Source organism: Apium graveolens, chromosome 11, assembly GCF_009905375.1.
Source record: "Apium graveolens cultivar Ventura chromosome 11, ASM990537v1, whole genome shotgun sequence".
In the NCBI taxonomy this organism is placed as follows: Eukaryota; Viridiplantae; Streptophyta; class Magnoliopsida; order Apiales; family Apiaceae; genus Apium; species Apium graveolens.
Window position 1 is genome coordinate 61,635,235 of NC_133657.1, and position 15,128 is coordinate 61,650,362.

Sequence of the window (15,128 nt, forward strand, 5' to 3'; positions counted from 1 at the left end):
TAATGGTTAATTTATTAAAAATGGTGGAGCCAAGGGTACTCGAGCGACTTAAGTGAATCGTTAAGCGTATAAGCGACCATAAGAGAACGTTAGAGTCTAATTTGTTAAAGTCTAGTTTCTTAAGCAACTTTGGTTAATTCCAACTTATATGTTGTTTATAGGTTACCAGACTCGCCCCAGGCCTTTTACTACCCCCAGTCGCTCAGGCAAGTTATCTACCCGTTATACTGTTGTTGTGATGTATATATGTATATGCATTATCTTGTGATAAGTGCATGATTATTATTAGCAAAGTCTTGCGATATATTGGAGCATATGATATGATATTTATATGCATGCCTGTTTCGTAATCTTGATATCTAATTGTTGATTCAAATGCTTATAAGTTGCATAATACATATGCTAGAGATAAGCAGTAGTTGCGTATACCCTTAGTATAGGGGACACAAAGGTGAACATTTTCTAAACCGGGAGTCGATGTTCCCGAGTATATTATATATATATATTTATATATATATATATAGATATAGTTTCAAAACTATTAATCGAATAAGGTTTATTCAATAACTTTATTTAATGAATATTATTTTGAATATTTATTCGAGGACTTATGACTCCGCTTATTTTATTTAATGAATATTATTTTGAATATTCATTCGAGGGCTTATGACTTCGCTCATTTTATTAAATAATATTCTTTATTTTATTAAAGAATAATGTTTCGATAATCAAACTTATTTTCAATTATTCAAATAAAGATCGTACTTTCTTATAAGTATATCTTTAGTTATTTATTATTCATTTCAAGTATGAGTCTTAAAACTTCTACTTCAATTATTTTTATAGAGATTATCCTTTATGGGAATATTATTTAAATAATAATATTCAGATACTCTCCAACATATCGGGATTGATTTATTTTATTAAATCAGCATTACTCCAAACATTCTTAAAAAAATGTTTTCGAGTCTTCAAAATGATTTTAAAGGTTAGGGCGGATCCCAAAACCCATTTTTATATTTAAGATCTTCCTTTCAAAGGGGATTTAAATACTCGCTCAAAACCTGAGGGATCCGGCTCTGTGATGTATTTTATATTCACAACAAGGTTGCTGTTTTGAGAAAACATTTTGATTACTTGCCCAATGTTCGGGAAGTAAGTCCATCTATTTGAGTCGGCATAAGCAACATGGGCTCAGTAAGCGTCCATGAAAGTGTAAGTGGCTGGGTGGCAGTCCATCAACGCGTAAGAGGCCGGGTGGCGGTCCAGCACAAGGTCCTAATGCGGCCAGGGTGATGACCGGTGGGGGATTCATCCATCTACTAGTAGAAAAGGTTACTTATTGGTATCTTTGCCTGATCAGCAAGATATCAAGTTTATGCCAAGGTTTTCTCCTTTCCAAATTCATTGGATATTGCAACTCTGTCTATAATTTTCATAACAGAGGTTTTCAAGGAGTGTATGAAATGTATATATATAGGTATATATATATCGGGACTTAATAAAGTATCTCGTAACTTCATTTCTTTCAAATGATATTTCAAAGATTGAATCTATTCAAGTCTTACCTTGTAGTCTCATCAGTGTGATGAACTTCTGAAACTAATTATAACTTGAACGGTGGTAGTTCAAGTAGTATTCAAAAAAAGATATAAGTATATTGGAGTATCTTGTAACTTCATCTTTTAAACTTATATCTAGTAAATGATTATCTTATGCATGTCAAAGATTTTCAGAAAAACGTTGAGACAAGGTTAGATATGTGAGATCACCTTGCAACGATAATTTTATACGGTTATAAACTGGAACTCTGTGTATATTATACATGTCAGAGGATTTCAAAGATTGTGAAAAGTATATATGTATATATATACTGAATATTTTGCGACTTGGTCGCGTTAAGATAACAAACTTGGTTCATTTTTACTTGACCAAGACTTTCATGAGTACTATGAGAATGCTCATATATTGTTAATTATTATACATATTATTTTGGTGGGCTTGTTGCTCACCCTTGCTTTCTTCTTTCATCACACAATAACAGATAGAAAAGATGAACGGGACCAAGCTCCCAATTCGCAAGCGGTTAGGAAACGTTCCGCAGTTTTCTGGAGGCGTTGATGCCACAGTAGTTGAGGTAGGAATTACCAATAGGCTAGGCTTTCAACTTTTGATGCACCAGACTTATGTATCAATATGAATTGTAATGATGGCAAGGAAATGTAAATTTATTCATAAACCCTTTTGTGGTATAATGACTTATAATTGTGGAATACAATGACTTGTATTATTTTTTGTATTCATCTCTGAGACTATAACTTGTGGTGTGTGTGTATATTGTGGGGTCACAGTACGCAGTGGTTGGTTGTTTATTAAGATTAAGAGTTGTTAAGGGAATTGGAACTCGTGACAACCCGGATCCCCGACCCCGGATTTGGGGGTGTTACATCCCTCAGTTAAACCTTTGATGTTATCTCCAAAGGTAACCACTGGGCCAGCTTTCTCAACCACATTTGATAACAGGACTCTATCTCCGGTCATATGTCTTGACGATCCGCTGTCAAGAATCCACACTACCGGTTCCACCTGTTTAATGCCCTGCAATACAAATGGATTAGACCTTCTTCGGAACCCAAACTTGGTTGGGTCCGGCATACTTGTAGAATTGGCCTTTATCAGGAAAAACAACATTCTTAACTTTTATGTTCTAAACTTTCTCAACGACTGGACATTTGACCTTGTAAACAGCCTTGACAAATTTCTGTTTAGGCTTAGGCACAAATGTCTCCTTTCTAGCTTTAGGAGGACTAGCAGTCTTAGACCTATTATGCTTCCTATTATTCACAAGCTGACGAGGAGTAGTCTTAGCACTAGAAACATGCTTACCATTAAAATAAGCATACATCAAATTAAAAGCACAAGACATGCAATTAGGAACACCATATACTTTATGAGAGAAATTAACAACAGGCAAATTATGCATGGTAGGCATGACATTTTTGTTATCCAACTCAGGTGTGTCTGAGTTAGTCATAGTTGCTTTCACAACTTTGACTGGAACTTTCGACACACTTGGCTTGGAAACAACCTTCTCATTAGCAAGATCTTCAGCACGTATTTCTTCTTGAATAATAAAGGAGGTCTCATCAAATGGTTCAACAATTGATTCTTTATAGAGGGGTTTATCAACACCCTTAAGCATATGTGGTACTTCCCTACCTTTAGCACAGACATGAGGAGGGGAGTTTATGCCTAATTCTCCAATAGCAACATTGTAATCATAACCTACTCCAAATGTTTGATTAATAGCTTGCTTATTGTAGAACTCTTTAGCCTTCGAGCAAGAATTAAAGTAAGCTTTAACCTTAGTCTCAAGACCGGTGATCTTATCTTTGAGAATAGTTTCGAGTTGTCTGTAACAGTCAACTCTATTCTCTAGAAAAGATACTTGTTCTTTTAATTTATCTTGATTAATGTGCACAAGTCTTAATTCATTGACCTCTTTCTCAAGGTCTTTGATTTGTTAAATTAACATTTCATTATCACGACGAGCACAATCTAAGGAGCCTCCTAGATGATAAACTAATTCAGCATCAGTAAATTTTACCTCTTTTCTTGACGATGAAGTGTTTCCATCAATAGCCATAAGAGCAAGATTCCCAACTTCTTCATCTTCACTGTCAGTATCATCCCAGCTTCTTCCATTTGCCAGATAAGCCCTTTCATATTTACTCTTCTGATTAGAATCATAAGAGTTCTTCCTTACTTGCTTTGGCTTCCTGCATTCTGTGGCAAAGTGTCCCAACTCATTTCAGTTAAAGCATCGAATGGTGCTCCGATCAACCATCCCTGTTTTGTATCCACCACTGCTGGTGTTAGAGGATGAAGATCCACCTTTCTGGAATCTGTTGTAGTTGGACTTGTACTTGAACTTGGGATTCCTCTTGAATCTGACATTGGAGAATCTCTTGACAATCAGGGCCATTGACTCATCTTCCAATTGATCCAGTTCTTCTAAGGAGTAAAACTCATCTCCTGATTGATTTGTAGTAGGAGGATCAAATTCTGCTACTATCACATTTTTCTCAGCCTTGGAAGACTGTACCATTCTCTCTGACTGTTGAGATTGTTGTTGTTGTTGTGGTTATTGTTATTGTTCTTCAGCTACTAGAGCAGTAGACGTGTTGACCACTCTACCTTTCCCGTAGACTTCCTTTTGCTGAATCTGCTCCAACTCATAGGTTTTTAACATACCATAGAGCATTTCCAAAGAAATCTCACTCAGATCTCTTGCTTCTCTTATGGCAGTGATTCTATGTTCAAGATGAGTTGGCAGTGTTAAAAGGAACTTTTTGTTGACCTCCCTGATTGAATAGTATTTTCCATTTATGTTCAAGTTGTTGATCAAAGGATTGTAACTCTCGAACACTTCAGTAATTCCTTCTCCTGGATTGGATTTGAAATGTTCATATTCAGAGGTTAGGATCTCTAACTTGTTCTCCCTAACTTCCTCTGTGCCTTCATTGATCACCTCAATAGTTTCCCAGATGTGTTTGGAATTTTTATAGTTCATCACATGTATGTTCATCAAGGAATCAAGGGAATCAACTAAAATTAATTGAAGGCTAGCATACAAGGAGGCTTCTTCCATTTCAGCAGGAGTAAAATCTTCATGCTCTTTTGCATAGGTTCTAGCTTTGGTAATTACAACATCATTTTGTATAACCTCTGGTTCAATAACCATCGGAATTTTTGGACCCTTCTTTAATACATCCAGATATTTGGGATTTGCAACTTGTGAGAACAAGAACATCTTCTTCTTCCACATAATATAATTTTCTTTATCGAACAGTGGAATTTTAACGGTTCCAACTTTTTGTGAAGTCATTATGAATTTTTGAATAAATAAAAATTCAAGGAGTGGAAGAATCACAAAAGTCTAGGATCTTGATTTGTTCGTTAATCAGAAGGTTCTGATACCAATTGTTAGGTCCCAATATATTTGTAGAAGGGGGGGATGAATACAAACTATACCGTTTTATCGAATTTAATGTGGAATAAAAAAGTGAAACAAAATTCAAGTTAAATAAAACTGTTATTAAACTTGAAAGGTGTTACAACAACCGTATCGTTTACAAGGAATTAATCTCAAATAAATTATTACAAATCTAGAATAAATTCGACATGAACTTTTTCTATTTTTGCAAAAAGATCAAATGTTAAAAGCAATTTGAGATTAAGTTCTAGGGATTTTGATCCGCTAGATAGTTACACAAGAACAAGAGAATGATTTCTAGTGGTTTAGATTTAACTTTAATGACTAGAAATAAATGAACTGAAATGCAGTTGAGAGTTAAACTTTTTGCGGCTCCTGCTTCTGTCTGTTCTTGAGTTAATTGGTCTCTGTATTGAATGTTGTATATTAAGGAAGGAATGTCTGCCCAACAGAAATTAAATGAATTGGCGAGACAATCGGTGAGACAATCTGTTGAGCTAGCAAGACAATAGGCTGAACCACCATGACTTTCGGTGAGACAATAGATTGAACAAGCAAGACTATCAAATTGAACTGGCAAGACCATCTCCTCCCTGCTAGAACTTTCGGTGAGACAATTGAAAAAGACCTGGCATGACAATCGGTATGACAATCCAGATTGTCATGCCAGTTCAATCTTAATTGTCTTATTGAATTAAAACTTATTTAAATTCAATTATAATTCAGAAAATTCTTAATATTAATTCAGGATTAATTAATCAATTAATTTAATTAATCAATAAATTAATCTTTGCAGATATAATTTATTTTCTTAATTAAATTATATGACTTAATTAATTAATAAAGAATTAATACTACTCTTGAAGAACAACCATTCTTCTGAAAATCTTCTGAAAATTATGAATCAATTCCACCACTTCAATGTTGACATTCGATGTACTGTCTGGTTCATAAGTGACTAACTTCTGTGACGTTTCTTCATGTCTTGACTTTAATCACTTGATTTTCTTCAGATTAAATCCCTGTAATTAATTGATACCCTGACAAGATCTCTGTCACTTGATTAAATCCACAATCTTGATTTATGTCACTGAGGCTTGATCAATTTCTTGAACTTCTTCCAGTGAAGTAATTCCTCAAGTCTGTAGATGAACAATTTTCTTAATCCTTTGACAGATGTTACTTTGAGAGATCTCTTTGACGATACAACCACTATTTACTTGTTAAATTCTTATTTGAGTTGAGTTAAATCCTCGAATAAACAAATAGGCTATGACATATGCCTTTCATTTAGTATATCTTTTCAGTAGTAGAACCAAAAAAGATATCATCCACATAGATCTCTACTAGGATCATATCACCACCATGATGTTTGTAAAAGAGAGTCATGTCAACTGTTCCACTAGTATATCCATGTTTAAGCAGAAATTCTGAAAGTGTATCATACCAAGCTTTAGGTGCTTGTTTTAATCCATAGAGAGCCTTGATTAATTTGTATACAAAGTCTGGAAATTCTGGATCTTCAAAGTCAGGTGGCTGTTGCACATAAACTTCTTCTTCCAACTCACCCATAAGGAATGCACTCTTTACATACATTTGATACACTTTAAAGTTTTAGGGTGTAGCAAATGCAATATAGATCCTTATTGCTTCAAGTCTTGCAACTGGAGCCAAAGTTTCATCATAATCAATTCTTTCCTCCTGTGAGTATCCTTTTGCAACCAACCTTGCTTTATTTCTTGTCACAATTCTATTTTCATCCATGTTGTTCATGTACACCCATTTTGTTCCAATTATACTTCCTCTCTTTAGTGCAGGAATCAACTTCCAAACTTTATTTCTTTCAAAATGATTTAGCACTTCTTGCATATCAGATATCCAGTCAGGATCAAGTAAAGCTTCCTCAGTTTTCTTAAGCTTAATTTATGAAAGAAAGCATGCATGTAGACATTTATTAGCAGTTGCACTTTTAGTCCTCACACCCGCACTTGGGTCACCAATAATTGCATCCCTTGTGTGACTCCTATCCCACTTTCTGGTATGATTTTGTTGATTTGAATTTTCTGCATTTTCTTCACCATTGGCATGACTTGTAAAACTTTCTTCTTTTTCTCCCCTTGAATTTGTGCTATTAAATTCAGGTGTTTGGGATGAGTTTCTATTCTCATGATTCACTTGCTCAGTTGACTCTTCATTTATTCTAATTCTTGTGTTGATTTCAGCTTTATCTTCAGAATCACTATCAATGTTCAAATTTTCAAACTCAAGGGCTTCAGCTTCATTTTCATCAAGGCAATCCAAGCCTGGACACTTGTTATCATCAAAAGTCACATCCGTGTTTTCCATAATATTCTTTTTTTCAAGCACATAAACTCTATAAGCCGTTCTTTCCAATGAATATCCCAGAAAAATTGCTTCAAAAACTTCAGAGTTAAATTTTCCCGTATATTCAGAGTTATTTTTTAACACAAAGCACTTGCTTCCAAACATATGAATATGCTTTACAGTAGGCTTCCTTTTTGATAAAATTGAGTAGGGTGACTTGCCAAGATTTTTGTTGATGAGATATCTATTTTGAGTGTAGCATGCAATGTTGACAGCTTCTTCCTAAAAACTTGTTGGCAAGTTGGCATCTTGCAGCATTATTCTAGCAGCTTCTGCTAGTGTTCTATTCTTTCTCAACCACCCCATTTTGCTGATATGTCTTTGCAGCTGAGAACTCTTAAACAATTCCCTTGTCTTTGCAGAATTCATGCATAATTGCATTCCTGAATTTTGTGCCATTGTCACTCCTCAATCTTTTTACAGAATTCTGATCTTCAGCCTACTTCTCAATTTTCTTGATCTATTCAATTATGATGTATGGATTTTCATCCTTAAAATTCATAAACTCTACCCATGTGTACCTTGAGTAGTCATCCACCATCACAAGTTCATATTTCTTTCTAGAAATAGATAAGACATTAACTGGTTCAAACAGTTCCACGTGAATGAGTTGCAAAGGTGCACTTATAGAATTCACAGTTTTGCTATTGTGACTTGATCTCTTCATTTTTCTTTTTTGACAAGCCTCACAAACTTCATTTTGAGCAAACTCCAAGTTTGGCATGTCTTTCACTGACCCCTTTTTCACTAGGGTATTGATTGCTTTATAATTCAGGTGAGAGAGCTTTTTGTGCCATAGCTTGCCTTACTCAACAGATGCCTTGCTGTAGAATCAATATATTCCATCCTTATTTGCTGAGTATAAATCTGCAACAAACAATCTTCCCATTCTTGATCCTTTCAAAGCAACTTCACCAGTCTTTTTGCTGATAATTGAGCATTCTCATTTGTCAAATGAAATATTGAATCCTTTATCTGTGAATTGACTGACACTCAGGAGATTCACCTTAAGACCAGCTACCAGTGCTACATCTTCAATGACAATATTTCCAGAAATTAACTTGCCATATCCCATTATGAATCCTTTATTGTTGTCTCTAAAAGTCAACAATGGGCCAACCATCTCCTCAAATTGTGATAGCAGGGCCTTATCACCTGTCATATTCCTGGATCATCCATTGTCTATGATCCATATGATCTTCTTCACTTTGCCCTGCACACAATGAGGATGAAGTGTGTTTAGCTACCCAAACAGTGTTGGGTACTTTCTTCTTGTTAACAGAATTTGCAGAAGTAGAATATGATGATTCAGAAAGAATAGTGTCCAAATTCTGATTTGCAGTTCCCTTCTCAGCTGTAGACTCAGTTCTTGTATCTTTGAGATTTACTCTCAGTCTATGGCAGCTTGTAATTACTTTCATGTTGCAAGGAATGCAATCAAATTTGTCATAGAAGGAATAGGGATCTTCAGCCTTTGCTTCATTGTATCTGCAGGCTCCCACTTTTGGCTCAGTAACAGCCTTTTGCAAAGGTGAGTTAGGGGATTTGTAGAGCCACATTTTTGACATTGTTTCCTGGGAGCATCTGCAATAAATACAAAATTATTGCTTTTGTTCACTCCAATTTTCCCATTCCTATTCTTCTTTTTCCTTCCTGCACTCTCAGTTTTGATTTACTTCTTAGAAACTTGATCTACCATGGGCTTTTTTCAGTTTTAGGAGTTGGAGTTGTTTCTGTGCATTTCTTCCCATTGTCCTCATCTGTAAGATCTTGCTTGATAACCAACTCAACTTCACTGAAATTGACTTCACATGCTTTGAACAAAGGTGCATCAACTTTTTTCAGCATAACTGGGACATCTTGATTTGCAATAGATTTACCTTTGTAACCTTCACTTTTCTTATTGTTGTTCAAAGCATCATAGTCGAAACCAATGGTTATGTTAGCACGTGGTTTTTCTACTCATGGTACTGACCAACAAGCTGAAATGCATTCCTAAAAAATTTCAGTTTCACCTCATTCTTCCCTATCTTTTCCATCAACACTACTTCTATTTCACTAGCACACTTCAGCTTGTTCTTCAAATATTCATTTTCTTTCTTGACAGTTTCAAGCTCAATAAGCTGCAGTTCCAAATATTGTTTCTCAATCTCAAGGTTCTCATTTAACTTTAACAACCTACTCACTTCCTCAGTAGTTGCCACCATGCTTCTGTGTATATGAAACATCTTTACGCTCATCTTTTTAACAGTTTCTTTATATTGGCTTGTATTTAAATCAGTGGTGGTTAGAGTTGGTACCTCAGATTTTGATGAGGATAATTCTCCTTGCTAAAGAGACATTAGAGCATAGTTTCCAAAATCTTCATTCTCATCTTCATCATCAGTATCATCCTAACTTTTTTCTTCTGCAATGTAAGCCTTTCCTTGATATTTCTTCAAGAGAGCTTTATATTTACCTCCAAATTCAAATAGGCTTTGTCCTTAATCCCTCATACTGAGACACCAGTATCGTCCTTTGATTTGATCTAACTTCCTTTATAACCTCACATAGAATCTCAATCTTCTCCCAAATCTGTTTAGTTGTTTTATAATTGACAATATTATTGTACATAACATTGTCAAGTGACTTTATCAAATTAGTTGCAGGCCACTATCCAGGGAGACTTTTTCCTTTTCAATTTCAGTGTATTTTGAAGGGTCTTTCGGGGCATAATAACCATATCTCCATAAGTAGATTCATCAACCCTTTCCATGGGGGTTAAAGGCCCATTCTTGAGAATCTGGATTTATAATGGGTTGGTCATCCTTATGAACAACATCATCTTCTTTTTCCAAAGTATGTAGTTGATTTTATCAAAGTCCGGTATCTTGATGTTGCTTATCTTTTGTGCCCTCATACTTCCAAGATCTTTATCTGTTTTCTTTCATATTTTGTTCTAATACCACTTGTTAGCTATTGAGTACAACACATGGGGGTGAATGTGTTTTTTTAATCTTCAGCCTTTTTAAAGTTTAGATAATGGTGTGTGAACAAAGGAGTTTAATTTGTAGAGATATTATATTAGCAGAATTAAAACAACAAACACAGAAAACATAATATTTCAAAATCCACTTAATTTGTATTAATTAAGTTTGTCTTGCTACAAATTCCGTGTTCTTAAAAATATAAGAACTCCGCTTCTTCCTTGAGAGAATACAAGAAAATGTAAAATTGTTTGATACCTCTAAACTAAGGACCAGTGCATGCTTTATACACTAGCAACACGGGTTTACAAAACTTGCACTAAAATGTACTAAACTCTTTTCTAAAGCAACCTTTTTCTATTTCCATTTCTAGCTTAGCAAATCGGTGCAGAATCTTGCAGGCTTGTGACCATCCTTTTCTAGTTAATCTTGGCCCTTGATCTTGTATTCTCCCCAGCTACTTTGTAGAATTTTCAATCTTGTTGGTAGATTATTTGTTGACTGATAATCTAGAATCTTCATTTGTTTGCATTCTGTATTTGAGAGGCATGTTGAGATCTCCAGTTTGTTCTATAGAGATGTGATATCTCGATAAGTATAATGACTTATCGAGATCTCTGAAATCTATATAGGTTTATTTGATTTGTCAAGGTCTCTTGATATTTGCATGCTAAATGACTTGTTGATATGTCTGAGATATCTACATGTAGAATTGACTAGTCGATATTTCAGAGTTCAATATATACATTTTGACTTGTCGATATCTCTGATATCTCTAACGATAATTTGACTTGTCGATATCTCCAATCTTCACATCTTCATTTTGATTTGTCGATATCTCTGAGTTCTCTACATACAGAAATGACTTGTCGATATCTCTGAGACTTCTCTTTAAGCCATTTTGGACTTCTCAATAAGTTCATTCTGGAGTTCTCGAATGAATTCTCTATATTGCTTGATCTGTGACTTGTCGATAACTTGACTTGGAACATTTTTCATAAAATATATTTATTCAACTCCAAGCTTCTATATTATTTCTCTGAGGAATGAGCTAACTTGATCTTCTTCCATAGTTTATTCCTTAGGCTTCAACTGTTTACAGAAAAATACTCCAGTCTAATCTTCTAACCATTTTACAGACTCAAGTAATACAATACAAAATATAAAGTTTATTATAAAATAACTTAATCTTAGGGTTGTCTGTGTGACTTCGTCTTGTTATTATACAGGCATGTCTCGCACAACACTTGCATTGCTTAGTGAAATACTTCCTAAGAACCATACTTTACCCAATTCTTATTACTCTATGAGGATCATGATGAATAAGTTAACTTTGGTAAATAAAAAAATTGATGATTGAGAAAATGATTGTATGTTGTACTATGATGATGATGAGAACAGGATTTTCTATGACATTTGTGGTAGTAATTGTTACAAAGGTAAAAAAGAAGAAAAAGGAAAAGGAAACATTAAGTTAATTTTGTGCTCTTGCAAAAAAAACATTTATGTGTGATAGATGAGTTATAAAGTTTTAAATAACAACGCTAGTTAGAATTTTGTTTTGATCAGATATCAAAAAGTGGTTTTAATTAAATATTAGTTACATATTTTTTAATAATAACGGCTATTTTTGTATTTGGTATATAATATAGTGAGTTAATATTATTAAATATTTGTATTTTTAAAGTATAAACCAAACAAAACATACCTAGGTAATCCACCTTATAGCAATGTCTGGGGAGGGTAAGATGTACGCAAACCATACCCCTATTTCGAAGAATAGGGAGGTCGTTTCTATAAAGACCCTGTCTTAGTGCACAAATAGAAAGGGTGTGATAGAAGAATAATAGTGAAGATGATAAATATTAATAAAATAATAAAAGTATTAAAAATAGAAGAGACAAACCCGATCACATGGTTGTATTCACATAGACATACCTAGAAGTGTTCATGAAGAGGCCTGAAAGTTTTTACCAAATAGATGTGCAGCTTGTGTTGATAGGGTTTGGAATGAATTGGATGTGTAACCGCCTTAGTTTTTTTCATGACTTATTAACAAAGATTGATGCAAAATCCTATAACGATGTATCCGCTGCATATATGTATCCGTTGTCCTTCTTTGTCCATACTTCTTAACCAAAAGATTCACCCCACAAACCTCCTTCTCAATCTCAAATATTGCATCACTTCTTCCGTAATCAAAAATCAATAATGTGATAATCTATATGTATGTGATGATTATATATGCGACCCCGGACAAAAATATATATGATATACATGCTGCTAAAATTTCGTATGCCAACATATATAGATTATCTAGTTTATGTACAATTTATTTGTTTTATTCTATACTATAATATAACAGACTATAATATATTAAACTAGATGAAATATTAAAAATTTGTTTGGCATTGTCCTTTGTTGATTTACTTAAGTACCCAGTACGTGCCTGTATGGCCTTTAAGTAAACTATAGAGGGGGTTGAATACATTTATAACAATCAATTTGATTCAAACACACAGAAATGAAGAACAATTTAGACATTGATGAATAAAATTTGTTAACAAAACTCTCTTAAAGGACGAATAGATATCCTTGAGAGCTTCTAGGTTACACAAATAATAAAATGTTAATCAACACCTATAGTGTAAACCTGATATATGCTTATGTACTGTACAATTACATAATTAATCTAGGATATGTTAAACATGGAAAAATACAATGTAAATCTTATAATTGATTGCTTAAATACTAAAGTCTTACACCGACATATCTTTATCCATCCGTGACAGTATAAATCATCTCTTGATTTTCAACTTGACAAATACTAATATGATTAAATGTTGATGACAAATGCTGATTCTTCAAACACTGATGACGTTACCCTGTAACGACTGGGAACTTTATGTTTATATTATATCATGATTATAATAAAATATGTGAATTAATGTGTCATTTTTGTGTGATTATCTGATAAACCCTAACTGTTACGTGATACGTGTATCTCATGTCATTTCTGTATTTTTAAGGTATCTTTCAGATATTTTATTATGCATTTATAGGTTTTATTTCAAACATTTTACGACCCAAACGATGATTTTAAAGCCAGTATTTCAAATAAAATAATGGACCTTATTTTTCATCAAATGGCTTTTACAATCGCCTTGTTCTGAACATCTAGATAATTTATAAATTTTCTCGTTTTGCGAAAAATGATTTTTCCGGGCCCCATTGGGTGTCAAAAACCCCACAAAAATCACATTTTTATTTTTATAAAATTATAGGACTTTCATTTATATTATTTCTTTGCATTTTTGCATTATTCACAATTTTTGGGAATTTTTGGCATATATATTGCATATATAAAATATTTATAAATTAAATTTTAATACTCAAAAATTATAAAAATTAGGGCCCAATATTTTTATTTAATGTATAATTAGCCCCTTAATTTTAATTAGGAGTATTATTTTTACTACTATAAATAGCCTAATTTTTATTTAATTAATTATAATTAATCATTAAAATCTGCAAAATTACCAAAAATTCTCTGAAATCGGGTCGGGAAGAACAGGTTCGGGTCGAAGAATCAAGTCGTGATTTCTCACTGATTACAGCATCAAATCGTGTGATTCAAGTACTCAAATCGAAGGTTTTGATCCGTTCTTTCTGTTTCTTGCATCAATTTCACGTTTTATTGCATCGTTTTCGATTTTTGATTTCTAGGGTTTATGTTCGAATTAGGGCTTTTTGATTCAGGGGTTATTTTGATATTTTGATGATTGATATAGCTTTGTTAGATGATTTACAGTCGATTCATGGTGTTTAATTGAACAAACGATGCTTGGATAATGATTCACGATTTCTAGGGTTTAGGTCGAATTTTCAAAACACAACTCGATGATTTCTGTGAATATTTGGTTCTTGTAATGTTAGGGCTTTGATTGTATATGTTCTTAGCTTCATTTTGCACTATATAACATTTGATTTTATGTACAAATGAATGATTTGGGTTTTTGGCCGGAGTTCATGTCGATTTTGATCGGAGAAGATGACCCGAGGGTTATTCTGTGATGTTATTGCCAGAATTAGATTGCCAGAACGATTTGGAATTGAAACCCTGTGAAAAACGAACCAAACGGTTCCGTTTTTGGCCTGAAAGTGGCTCACCGGATTCTGCACCAGTGGCCGGATTCTGTGCAAAATCCGGCGTGTTCTTCACGACCCGGATTTTGACCCATTTGACCCGTGTAAAATACCCGGGTTTGATCTGATTTTGTCAGGGATGGTTTTCTGACAACTGTTTCTGGAAATTATTTTTACTTTTTATTTTTATTAATTTTAAAAATTAGTTTTATTTATTTTGTAGATTGATTAATTAATTATTTAATTAATTAATTAATTTATATTATAAATAATTCTGAATTATTTTCTAAAAATCAGATTGAATTATTTTCTTAATTATTTATTATTTATTTATTACTTATTAATTATTTCAAAAGTGATTAATTATTTTGATAATTAATCAAATAATTTTCAATAAATCATAATAAATTCATTTTAATTTCAAAAATTATAGAAAAATTATTTTTAATTCTGATTTTCTTAAATAATGATTTAAAAATTATTTTTGGGTTTTAAAAATTAGTAATAATTATTTATAATGATTAATAAATGGAATTATCAGTATTTAATTAATAATAATTCAACCGTTATTCCGTTTTGCGTGAAACGAAAGCCTGTTAACTCAGAAAAATGAATCTTTTTCATTAAAAATAATA